The 17,591-nt window shown below is 38.2% G+C and overlaps 1 protein-coding gene and 3 non-coding genes across 5 annotated transcripts in view; 1 reads left to right on the forward strand and 3 right to left on the reverse strand.

Moving 5' to 3' along the window:
- LOC137615171 (paraneoplastic antigen Ma6E-like) overlaps positions 1 to 17,591 on the forward strand; it is a 426,083-nt gene that overhangs the window by 182,801 nt on the left and 225,691 nt on the right. The window lies entirely within an intron of this gene.
- On the reverse strand, positions 1,680 to 1,751 carry TRNAH-GUG (transfer RNA histidin (anticodon GUG)). Its single transcript has one exon. It is a non-coding gene; the product is annotated as a tRNA-His (tRNA).
- On the reverse strand, positions 6,435 to 6,506 carry TRNAH-GUG (transfer RNA histidin (anticodon GUG)). The gene has a single exon. It is a non-coding gene; the product is annotated as a tRNA-His (tRNA).
- On the reverse strand, positions 16,464 to 16,535 carry TRNAH-GUG (transfer RNA histidin (anticodon GUG)). The gene has a single exon. It is a non-coding gene; the product is annotated as a tRNA-His (tRNA).

The raw sequence follows: 17,591 nt of genomic DNA on the forward strand, positions 1-17,591 counted from the left end.
GTATCCATTAAAGTAATTTTCACATCCAAGTCTGGTGTGTTATCATCTACAATGAACTTTACATACACTCATGACCTTGGAATACTGTGCTCAACCTGCTAATGATATACTGTAATCACTGTTGTTATTGCAAGTCTTATCTTTTTATACAAATGTCATAAGCGTAACAACATTGTGCCCTTATTGTAACTCTGTATATGGCTTGTGCTGAAGTGAAGATGATTTATTATTATTATTATTATTATTATTATTATTATTATTATTATTATTATTATTATTATTATTATCAAAAGCCAAGCTACAGCTCTAGTTAGAATAGCTAGATGCTATAAGCCCAAGGCCTCCAACAGGGAAAAATGGCCCAAACAGTGTGCTAAAACTCTGCCGTCGAGCAAAAATCATATCAGTCAATACGAATAACTGCGAGTCGTACTGTTGGCTTCATTAATTCCGGTACACTAACATCTCCTTTGTTTCCTATGTTGTGTACCAGAATTAATGGAAACCAATTGTACCACCTCATTCCAGAATCCAGATATTCCCGAGAGTTTTCGTATCACGAGTCCCTTGAGAGCATTTGCCCTTGAGAGCATTAGCCCTTGAGAGCATTTGCCTTTGAGAGCATTAGCCCTTGAGAACATTTGCCCTTGAGAGCATTTGCCTTAACTTGCCAGTGTTCTTGTGCGTTGAAATCTCCTCCTATATAAGGTTTACCATTTCTTGTTATTTCTTCGGGTAATGAACTAAGTTATTTAACCGTGAAATGATGTCAAAGCTATATTTGGGTTTTTTACCATTTCTTGTTAGTTCTTCAGGTAATGAACAGAATTATTTAACCGTAAAATAATGTTGTCAAAACTACAGGGGTCAGACAAATTCTCGTCAAGTTCAATCAAGTGGAGAGACCACCAGTGAATGCAACACCTTCCAGAATCTGGAATTTCCCCAAAGGATATTTTCCAATGAGTTTAATGTAATTCATTACCAATCAGGATAAATGCCATGGAAAAGGTTTCAAAGTTGCATCAACTTGTTTCTCCTGGCTAGTACAGTTGTAAACGTGTTCGCCTAGCATTCGCACGGCAGCAGATCGATCCCCGCACGGGACCGTTAGTTTAAACTGTATACTGGGGAGGCCACTGCTGTGGTAAAGCACCACAGTGGGGTGTTGGGAATGCCAGGCTGACGGTCTGGTGAGCATCTGTTCTGATGGAACTGGAACTGAAACCAGACACATTTAACTTCATTTCTTGGCATAATTTTTTCCGTAATTGCAAATATGCTGTAATTACTTTTGGATAGAATTCACCTGTAGCCTCGTATACATAACAAGGCAGCTAGAAACCAATCAATGAGTGAATAGATAAAAATCCAAATAAACGAAAGAGCAAAATCCAAATAAACGAAATAGCAAGAGTATTTTTTTGTTTGTTAATACTATTCAAAGCTGTTAAGGCCTTCAAGAGGAAACAGAAGACCTTTTTTTTTGCGAGTGTTTTGACAGTGATGATCAAACAGTAAGCGAACAATACACATTATGAAATGTTAAATGCTCCCGAATGAACACCATAAAACGACCGTGGAGGTCCTGTAGAGAGTAGGGTTCCCTTGATTTACAGGACCAGATAAGCAGCCCTTAAATTGAAATTAAAGTCTTCAATCCAAAAGTTTAGCTCACCTGCCGTGACCAGGATTCGAACCTGGGTTATTGCGGCCACAACGCAATGTACTAACCACTATACGATCACGGCTCTGATGAGATGAGAGAGTGGGATAAAAATCACTGTCTGCATAAAAGTAAAACGACGTTGCCACTGGCTTGTCACCCGACCACGTTCCAGCGAGAAGTTTATGCCGAGCGCTACCGAGGTGAAGGCATTGCTCCTCATGAACGGGCCCATTGTGTTCAATTTGACACTACATTTAGGTCGTAAGTGTTAGGTTATTAGACTTTTTAGACCTTTTAGACTTTTATTAGACCTTCAGGTAAAATGTAGAGTTGTTGAATCATGAAATGTCTTGTAACCTATCAGTGACAGATAAATAATCGTAAATTCATATTAAGTGTACAGGGAAATAAAAGTGTCGAGTTCAATTGTAAATAGTTCTTGTATAAAACACGACCGGATAGAAGTATTTATATCATAATTAACTTAACTATATAAAGTAGCTTAAAATCTAACATCCTAGTAAGATCTCAAAGGTTATATGATAAAATTATTAGCGATGTAAATTGCCAAATAGTTAGTTTTTCGTATATTTGAATAATTACTACAGTGTACTATAAAATAACATGACTAGATTTTGATGAAATATCAGACATTTTATTAACAATGTAAATGACTTATCATAAGATCAAGAGTTTTCGTAACAATGGTAAAATCCTATTTGACCTTTGACCTTTAGGTTGTCCTTGACCTTAAGGTTGTCCTTTAGCTCTAGGTTGTCCTTTACCTTTAAGGTTTTCCTTTGACCTCCAGCTTTACATTTGACCTCTATATTGACCTTTGACCTCCAAGCTGACCTTTGACCTCCAAGCTGACCCTGCCTCTAATTCCCGGAACACTCGCGCGTATCCCCCTCGCTCATATATGATGTAGTATATCAGGTCTAAAGTTTATTTTTATAGGTATTGAAAATAAAATTCCAACGTTGACTAATAGTGTGAATGTTACCATTCTTGAGATAGATGTAGCTATTCTTGGTTCAGCTTCTATTCTTGACAATTGGATCAACCGTGTCATTCAATGGTCGTGAATTGTAATGACATTTTCCCTTATCATTTCTATGATTTGGCCTCATTGTGGAAGGCAGTTTCAAGAGAGGAAGTGGGTTACTGGTTTTACCTTCAAAGCTGCATTGATATTTCTCTCTCGCTTTAAGTTTTGTTGAAATAAAAATTTATTATTATTATTATTATTATTATTATTATTATTATTATTATTATTATTATTATTATTATTATTATTATTATTATTATTAGTTATGCTATTGCTGCTGTCACATATTTTATATATCTGTAGATCCCAAATTTTCTTTTTTATCTGAACGTATCCATTAGAGTAATTTTCACATCCAAGTCTGGTGTGTTATCTTCTACAATGAACTTTACATACACTCATGACCTTGGAATACTGTGCTGAACCTGCTAATGATATACTGTAATCACTGTTGTTATTGCAAGTCTTATCTTTTTATACAAATGTCATAAGCGTAACAACACTGTGCCCTTTTTGTAACTCTGTATATGGCTTGTGCTGAAGTGATGATGATTTATTATTATTATTATTATTATTATTATTATTATTATTATTATTATTATTAAAAGCCAAGCTACAGCTCTAGTTGGAATAGCAAGATGCTATAACCCCAAGGCCTCCAACAGGGAAAAATGGCCCAAACAGTGTACTAAGACTCTGCCATGAAGCAAAAATCATACCAGTCAATACGAATAACTGTCAGAGTCGTACAGCTGGCTTCATTAATTCCGGTACACTAACATCTCCTTTGCTTCCTATGTTGTGTACCAGAATTAATGGAAGCCAATTGTACCACCTTATTCCAGAATACAGATAATCCCGAGAGTTTTCGTATCACGAGTCCCTTGAGAGCATTTGCCCTTGAGAGCATTTGCCCTTGAGAGCATTTGCCCTTGAGAGCATTTGCCCTTGAGAGCATTTGCCCTAATTTGCCAGTGTTTTTGTACGTTGAAATCTCCTCTATATAAGATTTTCTACGATTTCTTGTTAGTTCTTCAGGTAATGAACCGAGTTATTTAACCGTGAAATAATGTTGTCAAAACTACAGAGGTCAGACAAATTCTCGTCAAGTTCAATCAAGTGGAGAGACCACCAGTGAATGTAACACCTTCCAGAATCTGGAATTTCCCCAAAGGATATTTTCCAATGGGTTTAATGTAATTCATTACCAATCACATCTAAGATAAATGCCATGGAAAAGGCTTCAAAGTTGCTTCAACTTGTTTCTCCTGGCTAGTACAGTGGTAAACGTGTTTGCCTAGCATTCGCACGGCAGCAGATCGATCCCCGCACAGGACCGTTAGTTTAAACTGTATACTGGGGAGGCCAATGCTGTGGTAAAGCACCACAGTGGCGGGTTGGGAATGTCAGGCTGACGTTCTGATGAGCATCTATTCTGATGGAACTGGAACTGAAATGAGACACATTTAACTTTATTTCTTGGCATATTTTTTTTCCCGAAATTGCAAATATGCTGTAATTACTGTTGGTCAGCATTCCCCTGTAACCTTTTATGCATAACGACAGCTAGAAACGAACTGAGTGACTAGAACAGAATCCAAATAAACGAAATATCAAGGGCATTTTTTTTATTTGTACAATTTAAAGCTGTTAAGGCTTTCAAAAGGAAACTAATGAAGTTATTAAGGCTTTCGAGAGGAAACTGAGGAAGATATTAATGCTTTTTAGAGGAAACTGAAGATGTTAAGGCTTTTGAGAGGAAACTGAAGATATTAAGTCTTTCGAGAGGAAACTGAAGATATTAAGGCTTTCGAGAGGAAACTGAAGAAGATATTAATGCTTTTGAGAGGAAACTGAAGATATTAATGCTTTTGAGAGGAAACTGAAGATATTAATGCTTTTGAGAGGAAACTGAAGATATTGAGGCTTTTGAGAGGAAACTGAAGATATTGAGGCTTTCGAGAGGAAACTGGAGATATTGAGGCTTTCGAGAGGAAACTGGAGATATTGAGGCTTTCGAGAGGAAACTGGAGATATTGAGGCTTTCGAGAGGAAACTGGAGATATTGAGGCTTTCGAGAGGAAACTGGAGATATTGAGGCTTTCGAGAGGAAACTGGAGATAGTGAGGCATTCGAGAGGAAACTGGAGATAGTGAGGCTTTCGAGAGGAAACTGGAGATAGTGAGGCATTCGAGAGGAAACTGGAGATAGTGAGGCATTCGAGAGGAAACTGGAGATAGTGAGGCATTCGAGAGGAAACTGGAGATAGTGAGGCTTTCGAGAGGAAACTGGAGATAGTGAGGCTTTCGAGAGGAAACTGGAGATAGTGAGGCTTTCGAGAGGAAACTGGAGATAGTGAGGCTTTCGAGAGGAAACTGGAGATAGTGAGGCTTTCGAGAGGAAACTGGAGATAGTGAGGCTTTCGAGAGGAAACTGGAGATATTAAGTCTTTCGAGAGGAAACTGGAGATATTAAGTCTTTCGAGAGGAAACTGGAGATATTAAGTCTTTCGAGAGGAAACTGGAGATATTAAGTCTTTCGAGAGGAAACTGGAGATATTAAGGCTTTCGAGAGGAAACTGGAGATATTAAGGCTTTCGAGAGGAAACTGGAGATGTTAAGGCTTTCGAGAGGAAACTGGAGATATTAAGGCTTTCGAGAGGAAACTGGAGATATTAAGGCTTTCGAGAGGAAACTGGAGATATTAAGGCTTTCGAGAGGAAACTGGAGATATTAAGGCTTTCGAGAGGAAACTGGAGATATTAAGGCTTTCGAGAGGAAACTGGAGATATTATGGCTTTCGAGAGGAAACTGGAGATATTAAGGCTTTCGAGAGGAAACTGGAGATATTAAGGCTTTCGAGAGGAAACTGGAGATATTAAGGCTTTCGAGAGGAAACTGGAGATATTAAGGCTTTCGAGAGGAAACTGGAGATATTATGGCTTTCGAGAGGAAACTGGAGATATTATGGCTTTCGAGAGGAAACTGGAGATATTAAGGCTTTCGAGAGGAAACTGGAGATATTATGGCTTTCGAGAGGAAACTGGAGATATTATGGCTTTCGAGAGGAAACTGGAGATATTAAGGCTTTCGAGAGGAAACTGGAGATATTAAGGCTTTCGAGAGGAAACTGGAGATATTAAGGCTTTCGAGAGGAAACTGGAGATATTAAGGCTTTCGAGAGGAAACTGGAGATATTAAGGCTTTCGAGAGGAAACTGGAGATATTATGGCTTTCGAGAGGAAACTGGAGATATTATGGCTTTCGAGAGGAAACTGGAGATATTATGGCTTTCGAGAGGAAACTGGAGATATTATGGCTTTCGAGAGGAAACTGGAGATATTATGGCTTTCGAGAGGAAACTGGAGATATTAAGGCTTTCGAGAGGAAACTGGAGATATTATGGCTTTCGAGAGGAAACTGGAGATATTATGGCTTTCGAGAGGAAACTGAAGATATTAAGGCTTTCGAGAGGAAACATGATATTAAGGCTTTCGAGAGGAAACTGGAGGCTTTCTTATTCCGGGAGTGTTTTGACAGTGATGATCAAACAGTAAGCGAACAATACGCATTGTGAAATGTTAAATGCTCCCGAATGAACATCATAAAACGACCGTGGAGGTCCTGTAGAGAGTAGGGTTCCCTTGCTTTACAGGACCAAATAAGCAGCCCTTAAATTGAAATTAAAGTCTTCAATCTAAAAGTTTAGCTCACCTGCCGTGACCAGGATTCGAACCTGGGTTATTGCGGCCACAACGCAATGTACTAACCACTATACGATCACGGCTCTGATGAGATGAGAATATGAGGTAAAAATCACTGTCTTGACAAAAGAGTGAAACTACGTTGACACGCACTTTTCACCCGGCCACGTTCCAGCGAGAAGTTTCCGCCGAGCGCTACCGAGGCCACGGCTTTGCTCCTCATGAACGGGTCCATTGTGTTCAATCTGACACTGCTTTTAGGTCGTAAGTGTTAGCTTATTAGACTTTTTAGACCTTTTAGGCTTTATTAGACCTTGAGGTAAGATACCCAGTTGTTGAGTCTTGAGATGATGTCCTGTAACCTATCAATGACTGATAAATAATCGTAAAGTCATATTTTGTACAGAGACAAATAAAGTGTCTAGTCCACTAGTAAGTATTTCTTGTATAAAACATGACTGGATAGAAATATTTACATCACAATTAAGTGTCCTATAAATAGCAAATTAAAATCTAACATCTCAGTAAGATTTCGATCAAAGGTTGTATGATAAAACGATTACCGATGTACAGTAAGTTACCAACTAGTTACTTTTCGTACTTTAGAATAACTACTGTGTAATATAAAATAGCATGACTAGATTTTCATGAAATATCAGACATTTTATTAACGATGTACATGATTAGAGTTTTTGTGACTTGTCAAATCCTATTTGACCTTTAGGTTGTCCTTTGACCTTTTAGGTTGTCCTTTGACCTCCAGGTTGTCCCTTGTCCTCCAGGTTGACCTTGACTCTAACCCTCGGAACAAAGGCGTTACAAGATTTATCACCACCGCTCAATTAAGATATATGTTATATCTGAAGTTTTATGTTCATAGGTATTTAAAAAAAAATGCTACGTTGATTAACTGTGTGAATGTTACCCTTCTTAAGATGGATATAGCTATTCTTGGTTCAGCTTCTATTCTTGACAATTGGTTCAAACGTGTCATTCAATGGTCGTGAATTGTAATGACATTTTCCATAATAGTTTCTATGATTTAGCCTCATTGTGGAAGGCAATTTCAAGAGAAGCCGTGGGTTACTGGTTTTACCTTCAAAGCTGCATTGATATTTTTCTTTCGCTTTAAGTCTTGCTGAAATAAAGATTTATTATTATTATTATTATTATTATTATTATTATTATTATTATTATTATTATTATTATTATTATTATTATTATTATTATTATACCGTATGGCTAACGGTATGTCTGATCATTTTTTGGTGGAAGGAAAATTAGTTGTAGCAAAAGAGTTGTGGAATAGAGTTGGTGGATGTTAAAGGGAGCAAGTTAGGGTTGAAGAGCTAATAAGACCGGGGGTAAAAAGTAGACATCAAGAAACGTTGAAAATGGCATATGGCGTAGTGAAAGTAAGAGAAACTGGTAATTTAGAGGAGGAGTGGAAGTTAGTAAAAGAAAATTTTGTTGGGATTGCAAGTGATGTGTGTGGCAAGAAGGTTGTTGGAGGCAGAATGAGGAAGGGCAGTGGATGGTGGAATGAAGGAGTGAAGATAAAAGTGGAAGAGAAAAAGAGGGCTTTTGAAGAATGGCTGCAGAGTAATAGTGTAGGGAAGTATAAAATATATAGAGAAAAATGTGGAAGTAAAGCGCAAGGTAAATGAGGCAAAGAGGGTAGCTGACCTGAGGTGGGGTTAGGGATTGGGTCATTCATATGAAGAGAATAAGTAATCGTTTTGGAAAGAAGTGAAGAGAGTAAGGAAGGCTGGCTCAAGAATTGAAGAGACAGTGAAAGATGGAAATGGAAGGCTGTTAAAATGAGAGGAGGCAAGGAAAAGGTGGGCGGAATATTTTGAAAGTTTACTGAATGTTGAGGATAATAGGGATGCAGACATAATTGTTGTTGCAGGTGTTGAGGTGCCGGTAATGGGAGATGAGAATGAGAGAGAGAGATTACAATAGAGGAAGTGAGAAGAGCACTAGATGAAACGTGAGTAGGAAAAACATCTGGTATGGATGGTGTGAGAGCTGAGATGTTGAAGGAAGGGGGTGTGACTGTATTTGAATGGTTGGTGAGATTGTCTAATATGTGTTTTGTGTTGTCAATGGTACCAGTAGATTGGGTTTGTACATGTATTGTACCACTAGTTGGAAAAGTGTATGGTAGAGTACTGATTAATAGGATTAAGGATAAAAGAGAGAATTCAATCTTAGAAGTACAGGGTGGCTTTAGAAGAGGTAGGGGTTGTATGAATCATATTTTTACAGTTAGGCAGATATGCAAGAAATATTTAGCAAAAGGTAAGGAGGTGTATGTTGCGTTTATGGATCTGGAGAAAGCATATGATAGAGTTGATAGGGAAGCAATGTGGAATGTGATGAGGTTATATGGAGTTGGTGGAAGGTTGTTGCAAGGTTGTTGCAAGCAGTGAAAAGTTTCTACAAAGGTAGTAAAGCATGTGTTAGGATAGGAAATGAAGTGAGCGATTGATTTCCAGGTCGAGTGGGGCTGAGACAGGGATGTGTGATGTCGCTGTGGCTGTTTAACTTTTATGTTGATGGAATTTGTGAGAGAGGTGAATGCTAGAGTGCTTGGACGAGGATTAATACTGGTAGACAAAAATGACCATGAATGGGAGGTAAATCAATTGTTGTTTGCGGATGATACTGTATAGGTTGCAGACGTGGAAGAGAAGCTTGGCCGATTAGTGACAGAATTTGGAAGGGTGTGTGAGAGAGGGAAGTTGAGAGTTAATGTGGGTAAGAGTACGGTTATGATATGTACGAGAAGGGAAGGTGGTGCAAGGTTGAATGTCATGTTGAATGGAGAGTTACTTTGAGGAAGTGGATCAGTTTAAGTACTTGGGGTCTGTAGTTGCAGCAAATGGTGGAGTGGAAGCAGATGTACGTCAGAGAGTGAATGAAGGGTGCAAAGTTTTGGGGGCAGTTAAGGGAGTAGTAAAAAATAGAGGGTTGGGCATGAATGTAAAGAGAGTTCTACACGAGAAAGTGATTGTACCAGATGTGATGTATGGATCGGAGTTGTGGGGAAAAAAAGTGACGGAGAGACATAAATTGAATGTGTTTGAGATGAAGTGTCTAAGGAGTGTGGCTGGTGTATCTCGAGTAGATAGGGTTAGGAATGAAGTGGTGAGGGTGAGAACGGGTGTAAGAAATGAGTTAGCAGCTAGAGTGGATATGAATGTGTTGAGGTGATTTGGCCATGTTGAGATATGGAAAATGGCTGTCTGCTAAAGAAGGTGATGAATGCAAGAGTTGATGGGAGAAGTACAAGAGGAAGGCCAAGGTTTGGGTGGATGGATGGAGTGAAGAAAGCTCTGGGTGATAAGAGGATAGATGTGAGAGAGGCAAGAGAGCGTGCTAGAAATAGGAATGAATGGCGAGCGATTGTGACGCAGTTCCGGTAGGCCCTGCTGCTTCCTCCGGTGCCTTAGATGACCGCGGAGGTAGCAGCAGTAGGGGATTCAGCGTTATGAAGCTTTTGATAATGGGGGAGGGTGGGCTGTGGCACCCTAGCAGTAACAGCTGAACTCAATTGAATCCCTTGTCAGGCTGGGAGGAACGTAGAGAGGAGACGTCCCCTTTTTTGTTTCATTTGTTTGATGTCAGCTACCCCCCCAAATTGGGGGAAGTGCCTTGGTATATGTATGTATGTGATTATTATTATTATTATTATTATTATTATTATTATTATTATTATTATTGGTTAGTTAGTTATGCTATTGCTGCTGTCACATATTTTATATATCTGTAGATCCCAAATTTTGTTTTTATATGCACGTATCCATTAAGAGTAATTTTCATATCTAAGTCTGGTGTTATCTCCTACAATTAACTTTACATACGCTCATGACCTTGGAATACTGGGCTCAACCTGCTAATGATATACTGTAATCACTGTTGTTATTGCAAGTATCATCTTTTTATACAAATGTCATAAGCGTAACAACACTGTGCCCTTTTTGTAACTCTGTATATGGCTTGTGCTGAAGTGAAGATGATTTATTATTATTATAATTATTATTATGGTTATTATTATTATTAAAAGCCAAGCTACAGCCCTAGTTGGAATAGCAAAATGCTATAAGCCCAAGGCCTCCAACAGGGAAAAATGGCCCAAACAGTGTACCAAGACTCTGCTGTCAAGGAAAATTGATACTAGTCACTACAAATAACTGTGAGTCGTACAGCTGGCTTCATTAATTCCGGTACACTAACATCTCCTTTGCTTCCTATGTTGTGTACCAGAATTAATGGAAGCCAATTGTACCACCTCATTCCAGAATCCAGATATTCCCGAGAGTTTTCGTATCACGAGTCCCTTGAGAGCATTTGCCCTTGAGAGCATTTGCCCTTGAGAGCATTTGCCCTTGAGAGCATTTGCCCTTGAGAGCATTTGCCCTTGAGAACATTTACCCTTAAGAGCATTTGCCTTTGACAGCATTTGCCCTAACTTGCCAGTGTTCTTGTGCGTTGACATCTCCTCTATATTCGGGTTTTACCATTTCTTGTTATATATTGAGGTAATGAACTGTGAAATGTCAGCTCTATTTTTTTTTTAGCATTTCTTGTTAGTTCTTCAGGTAAGGAACCGAGTTATTTAACCGTAAAATAATGTTGTCAATACTACAGAGGTCAGACAAATTCTCGTCAATTTCAGTCAAGTGGAGAGACCACCAGTGAATGCAACACCCTCCAGATTTGGAATTTCCCCAAAGGATATTTTCCAATGGGTTTAATGTAATTCATTACCAATCACATCTAAGATAAATGCCATGGAAAAGGTTTCAAAGTTGCATCAACTTGTTTCTCCTGGCTAGCACAGTGGTAAACGTGTTCGCCTAGCATTCGCACGGCAGAAGATCGATCCCCGCACGGGACCTTTAGTTTAAACTGTACACTGGGGAGGCCACTGCTGTGGTAGAGCACCACAGTGGGGGGTTGGGAATGCCAGGCTGACGTTTTGGTGAGCATCTATTTTGATGGAACTGGAACTGAAATCAGACACATTTAACTTTATTTCTTGGCATATTTTTTTCCCTAAATTGCAAATATGCGGTAATTACTGTTGGATAGAATTTACCTGTAACCTTTTATACATAACGACAGCTAGAAACGAACTGAGTGACTAGAACAGAATCCAAATAAACGAAATATCAAGTATCTTTTTTTTTTTTATACAATTTTAAAGCTGTTAAGGCTTTCGAGAGGAAACTGAAAAAGATATTATGGCTTTCGAGAGGAAACTGAAGAAGATATTATGGCTTTCGAGAGGAAACTGAAGAAGATATTAAGGCTTTCGAGAGGAAACTGAAGAAGATATTATGGCTTTCGAGAGGAAACTGAAGAAGATATTATGGCTTTCGAGAGGAAACTGAAGAAGATATTAAGGCTTTCGAGAGGAAACTGAAAAAGATATTATGGCTTTCGAGAGGAAACTGAAGAAGATATTATGGCTTTCGAGAGGAAACTGAAAAAGATATTATGGCTTTCGAGAGGAAACTGAAGAAGATATTATGGCTTTCGAGAGGAAACTGAAGAAGATATTATGGCTTTCGAGAGGAAACTGAAGAAGATATTATGGCTTTCGAGAGAAAACTGAAGAAGATATTATGGCTTTCGAGAGGAAACTGAAGAAGATATTATGGCTTTCGAGAGGAAACTGAAGAAGATATTAAGGCTTTCGAGAGGAAACTGAAGAAGATATTATGGCTTTCGAGAGGAAACTGAAGAAGATATTATGGCTTTCGAGAGGAAACTGAAGAAGATATTATGGCTTTCGAGAGGAAACTGAAGAAGATATTATGGCTTTCGAGAGGAAACTGAAGAAGATATTAAGGCTTTCGAGAGGAAACTGAAGAAGATATTAAGGCTTTCGAGAGGAAACTGAAGAAGATATTATGGCTTTCGAGAGGAAACTGAAGAAGATATTATGGCTTTCGAGAGGAAACTGAAGAAGATATTAAGGCTTTCGAGAGGAAACTGAAGAAGATATTAAGGCTTTCGAGAGGAAACTGAAGAAGATATTAAGGCTTTCGAGAGGAAACTGAAGAAGATATTATGGCTTTCGAGAGGAAACTGAAGAAGATATTATGGCTTTCGAGAGGAAACTGAAGAAGATATTATGGCTTTCGAGAGGAAACTGAAGAAGATATTAAGGCTTTCGAGAGGAAACTGAAGAAGATATTATGGCTTTCGAGAGGAAACTGAAGAAGATATTATGGCTTTCGAGAGGAAACTGAAGAAGATATTAAGGCTTTCGAGAGGAAACTGAAGAAGATATTAAGGCTTTCGAGAGGAAACTGAAGAAGATATTAAGGCTTTCGAGAGGAAACTGAAGAAGATATTATGGCTTTCGAGAGGAAACTGAAGAAGATATTATGGCTTTCGAGAGGAAACTGAAGAAGATATTAAGGCTTTCGAGAGGAAACTGAAGAAGATATTATGGCTTTCGAGAGGAAACTGAAGAAGATATTATGGCTTTCGAGAGGAAACTGAAAAAGATATTATGGCTTTCGAGAGGAAACTGAAGAAGATATTATGGCTTTCGAGAGGAAACTGAAGAAGATATTATGGCTTTCGAGAGGAAACTGAAGAAGATATTAAGGCTTTCGAGAGGAAACTGAAGAAGATATTATGAAACTGAAGAAGATATTATGAAACTGAAGAAGATATTAAGGCTTTCGAGAGGAAACTGAAGAAGATATTATGGCTTTCGAGAGGAAACTGAAGAAGATATTATGGCTTTCGAGAGGAAACTGAAGAAGATATTATGGCTTTCGAGAGAAAACTGAAGAAGATATTATGGCTTTCGAGAGGAAACTGAAGAAGATATGACTTTCGAGAGGAAACTGAAGAAGATATTAAGGCTTTCGAGAGAAAACTGAAGAAGATATTATGGCTTTCGAGAGGAAACTGAAGAAGATATTATGGCTTTCGAGAGAAAACTGAAGAAGATATTAAGGCTTTCGAGAGGAAACTGAAGAAGATATTATGGCTTTCGAGAGAAAACTGAAGAAGATATTATGGCTTTCGAGAGGAAACTGAAGAAGATATGACTTTCGAGAGGAAACTGAAGAAGATATTAAGGCTTTCGAGAGAAAACTGAAGAAGATATTATGGCTTTCGAGAGGAAACTGAAGAAGATATGACTTTCGAGAGGAAACTGAAGAAGATATTATGGCTTTCGAGAGGAAACTGAAGAAGATATTATGGCTTTCGAGAGGAAACTGAAGAAGATATTATGGCTTTCGAGAGGAAACTGAAGAAGATATTATGGCTTTCGAGAGAAAACTGAAGAAGATATTATGGCTTTCGAGAGAAAACTGAAGAAGATATTATGGCTTTCGAGAGAAAACTGAAGAAGATATTATGGCTTTCGAGAGAAAACTGAAGAAGATATTATGGCTTTCGAGGGAAAACTGAAGAAGATATTATGGCTTTCGAAAGGAAACTGAAGAAGATATTATGGCTTTCGAAAGGAAACTGAAGAAGATATTATGGCTTTCGAGAGGAAACTGAAGAAGATATGACTTTCGAGAGGAAACTGGAGAAGATATTATGGCTTTCGAGAGAAAACTGAAGAAGATATTATGGCTTTCGAGAGAAAACTGAAGAAGATATTATGGCTTTCGAGAGAAAACTGAAGAAGATATTATGGCTTTCGAGAGAAAACTGAAGAAGATATTATGGCTTTCGAGAGAAAACTGAAGAAGATATTATGGCTTTCGAGAGAAAAATGAAGAAGATATTATGGCTTTCGAGAGGAAACTGAAGAAGATATTATGGCTTTCGAGAGGAAACTGAAGAAGATATTATGGCTTTCGAGAGGAAACTGAAGAAGATATGACTTTCGAGAGGAAACTGGAGAAGATATTATGGCTTTCGAGAGAAAACTGGAGAAGATATTATGGCTTTCGAGAGAAAACTGAAGAAGATATTATGGCTTTCGAGAGAAAACTGAAGAATATATTATGGCTTTCGAGAGAAAACTGAAGAAGATATTATGGCTTTCGAGAGAAAACTAAAGAAGATATTATGGCTTTCGAGAGAAAACTGAAGAAGATATTATGGCTTTCGAGAGAAAACTGAAGAAGATATTATGGCTTTCGAGAGAAAACTGAAGAAGATATTATGGTTTTCGAGAGGAAACTGAAGAGGATATTATGGCTTTCGAGAGGAAACTGAAGAAGATATGACTTTCGAGAGGAAACTGGAGAAGATATTATGGCTTTCGAGAGAAAACTGAAGAAGATATTATGGCTTTCGAGAGGAAACTGAAGAGGATATTATGGCTTTCGAGAGGAAACTGAAGAAGATATGACTTTCGAGAGGAAACTGGAGAAGATATTATGGCTTTCGAGAGGAAACTGAAGAGGATATTATGGCTTTCGAGAGGAAACTGAAGAAGATATGACTTTCGAGAGGAAACTGGAGAAGATATTATGGCTTTCGAGAGAAAACTGAAGAGGATATTATGGCTTTCGAGAGGAAACTGAAGAAGATATGACTTTCGAGAGGAAACTGAAGAAGATATTATGGCTTTCGAGAGAAAACTGAAGAAGATATTATGGCTTTCGAGAGGAAACTGAAGAGGATATTATGGCTTTCGAGAGGAAACTGAAGAAGATATGACTTTCGAGAGAAAACTGGAGAAGATATTATGGCTTTCGAGAGAAAACTGAAGAAGATATTATGGCTTTCGAGAGGAAACTGAAGAAGATATTATGGCTTTCGAGAGGAAACTGAAGAGGATATTATGGCTTTCGAGAGGAAACTGGAGAAGATATTATGGCTTTCGAGAGGAAACTGAAGAGGATATTATGGCTTTCGAGAGGAAACTGGAGAAGCTATTATGGCTTTCGAGAGAAAACTGGAGAAGATATTATGGCTTTCGAGAGAAAACTGAAGAAGATATTATGGCTTTCGAGAGGAAACTGAAGAAGATATTATGGCTTTCGAGAGGAAACTGAAGAAGATATTATGGCTTTCGAGAGGAAACTGAAGAAGATATTATGGCTTTCGAGAGGAAACTGAAGAAGATATTATGGCTTTCGAGAGGAAACTGAAGAAGATATTATGGCTTTCGAGAGGAAACTGAAGAAGATATTATGGCTTTCGAGAGGAAACTGAAGAAGATATTATGGCTTTCGAGAGGAAACTGAAGAAGATATTATGGCTTTCGAGAGGAAACTGAAGAAGATATTATGGCTTTCGAGAGGAAACTGAAGAAGATATTATGGCTTTCGAGAGGAAACTGAAGAAGATATTATGGCTTTCGAGAGGAAACTGAAGAAGATATTATGGCTTTCGAGAGGAAACTGAAGAAGATATTATGGCTTTCGAGAGGAAACTGAAGAAGATATTATGGCTTTCGAGAGGAAACTGAAGAAGATATTATGGCTTTCGAGAGGAAACTGAAGAAGATATTATGGCTTTCGAGAGGAAACTGAAGAAGATATTATGGCTTTCGAGAGGAAACTGAAGAAGATATTATGGCTTTCGAGAGGAAACTGAAGAAGATATTATGGCTTTCGAGAGGAAACTGAAGAAGATATTATGGCTTTCGAGAGGAAACTGAAGAAGATATCATGACTTTCGAGAGGAAACTGAAGAAGATATGAAGGCTTTCGAGAGGAAACTGAAGAAGATATGAAGGCTTTCGAGAGGAAACTGAAGAAGATATGAAGGCTTTCGAGAGGAAACTGAAGAAGATATTATGGCTTTCGAGAGGAAACTGAAGAAGATATTATGGCTTTCGAGAGGAAACTGAAGAAGATATTATGACTTTCGAAGAAGATATTATGGCTTTCGAGAGGAAACTGGAGACTTTCTTATTCCGCGAGTGTTTCGACAGTGATGATCAAACAGAAAGAGAACAATACACATTGTGAGATGTTAAATGCTCCCCAATGAACATCATGAAAGGACCGTGGAGGGTTTCCCTGCTTTACAGGACCAGATAAGCAGCCCTTAAAGTAATAAGTAAAGTCTTTAATATAAAAGTCTAGCTCACCTGCCGTGACCAGGATTCGAACCTGGGTTATTGCGGCCACAACGCAATGTACTAACCACTATACGATCACGGCTGTATCGAGTTGAGAAGGGAAGATAAAAATTACTGTCTGCACAAAAAAGTGAAACTACGTTGACACTCGCTTCTCACCCGGCCACGTTCCAACAAGTAGTTTACGCCGAGCGCTACCGAGGCCACGGCTGTGCTCCTCTTTTGTGTTCAATTTGACACTGCTTTTATGTCGTAAGCGTTAGGTTATTAGACTATTTAGACCTTTTAGGCATTATTAGACCTTGAGGTAAGATAGAGAGTTGTTGAGTCTTGAGATGATAAATAATCGTAAAGTCATATTTTGTATAGAGATAAATGAAGTGTCTAGTCTACTAGTAAATATTTCTTGTATAAAACACGACCGGATAACAATATTTATATCATAATTAACTTAACTATGAATAGCAAATTAACAAATTGAAATCTAGCATCTCAATAAGTTCTCGATCAAAGGTTGTATGATGAAATGATTAGTGATGTACGGTAAATGGACAACTAGTTACTTTTTGGTGCTTATGAATAACGACTGTATAATATAATTATAATTACGAGATTAGGAGAAAAATCACACATTTTATTAGCACTATAAATGACTTATTAGTATCTTTCATAAGAAAATGTTTTGGTGACACTAGTAAGATCCTATTTGACCTTTGACCTCAAGATTGTGCTTGACCTCTAGGTTGACCATTGATCTCCAGGTTGTCATTGACCTCTAGATTAACCTTTGACTTCCAGATTAACCTTTGACCTCTAGATTGACCTTTGACCTCCAGGTTGTTATTGAGCTCCAGGTTGTTATTGACCTCCAGGTTGTCCTTTGACCTCGAGATTGGTATTTGACTTCCAGATTGATATTTGAATTCCAGATTGATATTTGACCTCCAGGTTGACCTTTGACCTCCAGGTTGTCATTGACCTCTTGATTATCTCCAGGTTGTTGTTGACCTCTAGATTAACCTTTGACCTCCAGATTGACCTTTGAACTCCAGGTTGTTATTGACCTCCAGGTTGTCCTTTGACTTGAGATTGGTATTTGACTTCCAGATTGATATTTAACCTCCAGGTTGACCTTTGA

This window comes from Palaemon carinicauda, chromosome 21 (genome assembly GCF_036898095.1).
Source record: "Palaemon carinicauda isolate YSFRI2023 chromosome 21, ASM3689809v2, whole genome shotgun sequence".
In the NCBI taxonomy this organism is placed as follows: domain Eukaryota; kingdom Metazoa; phylum Arthropoda; class Malacostraca; order Decapoda; family Palaemonidae; genus Palaemon; species Palaemon carinicauda.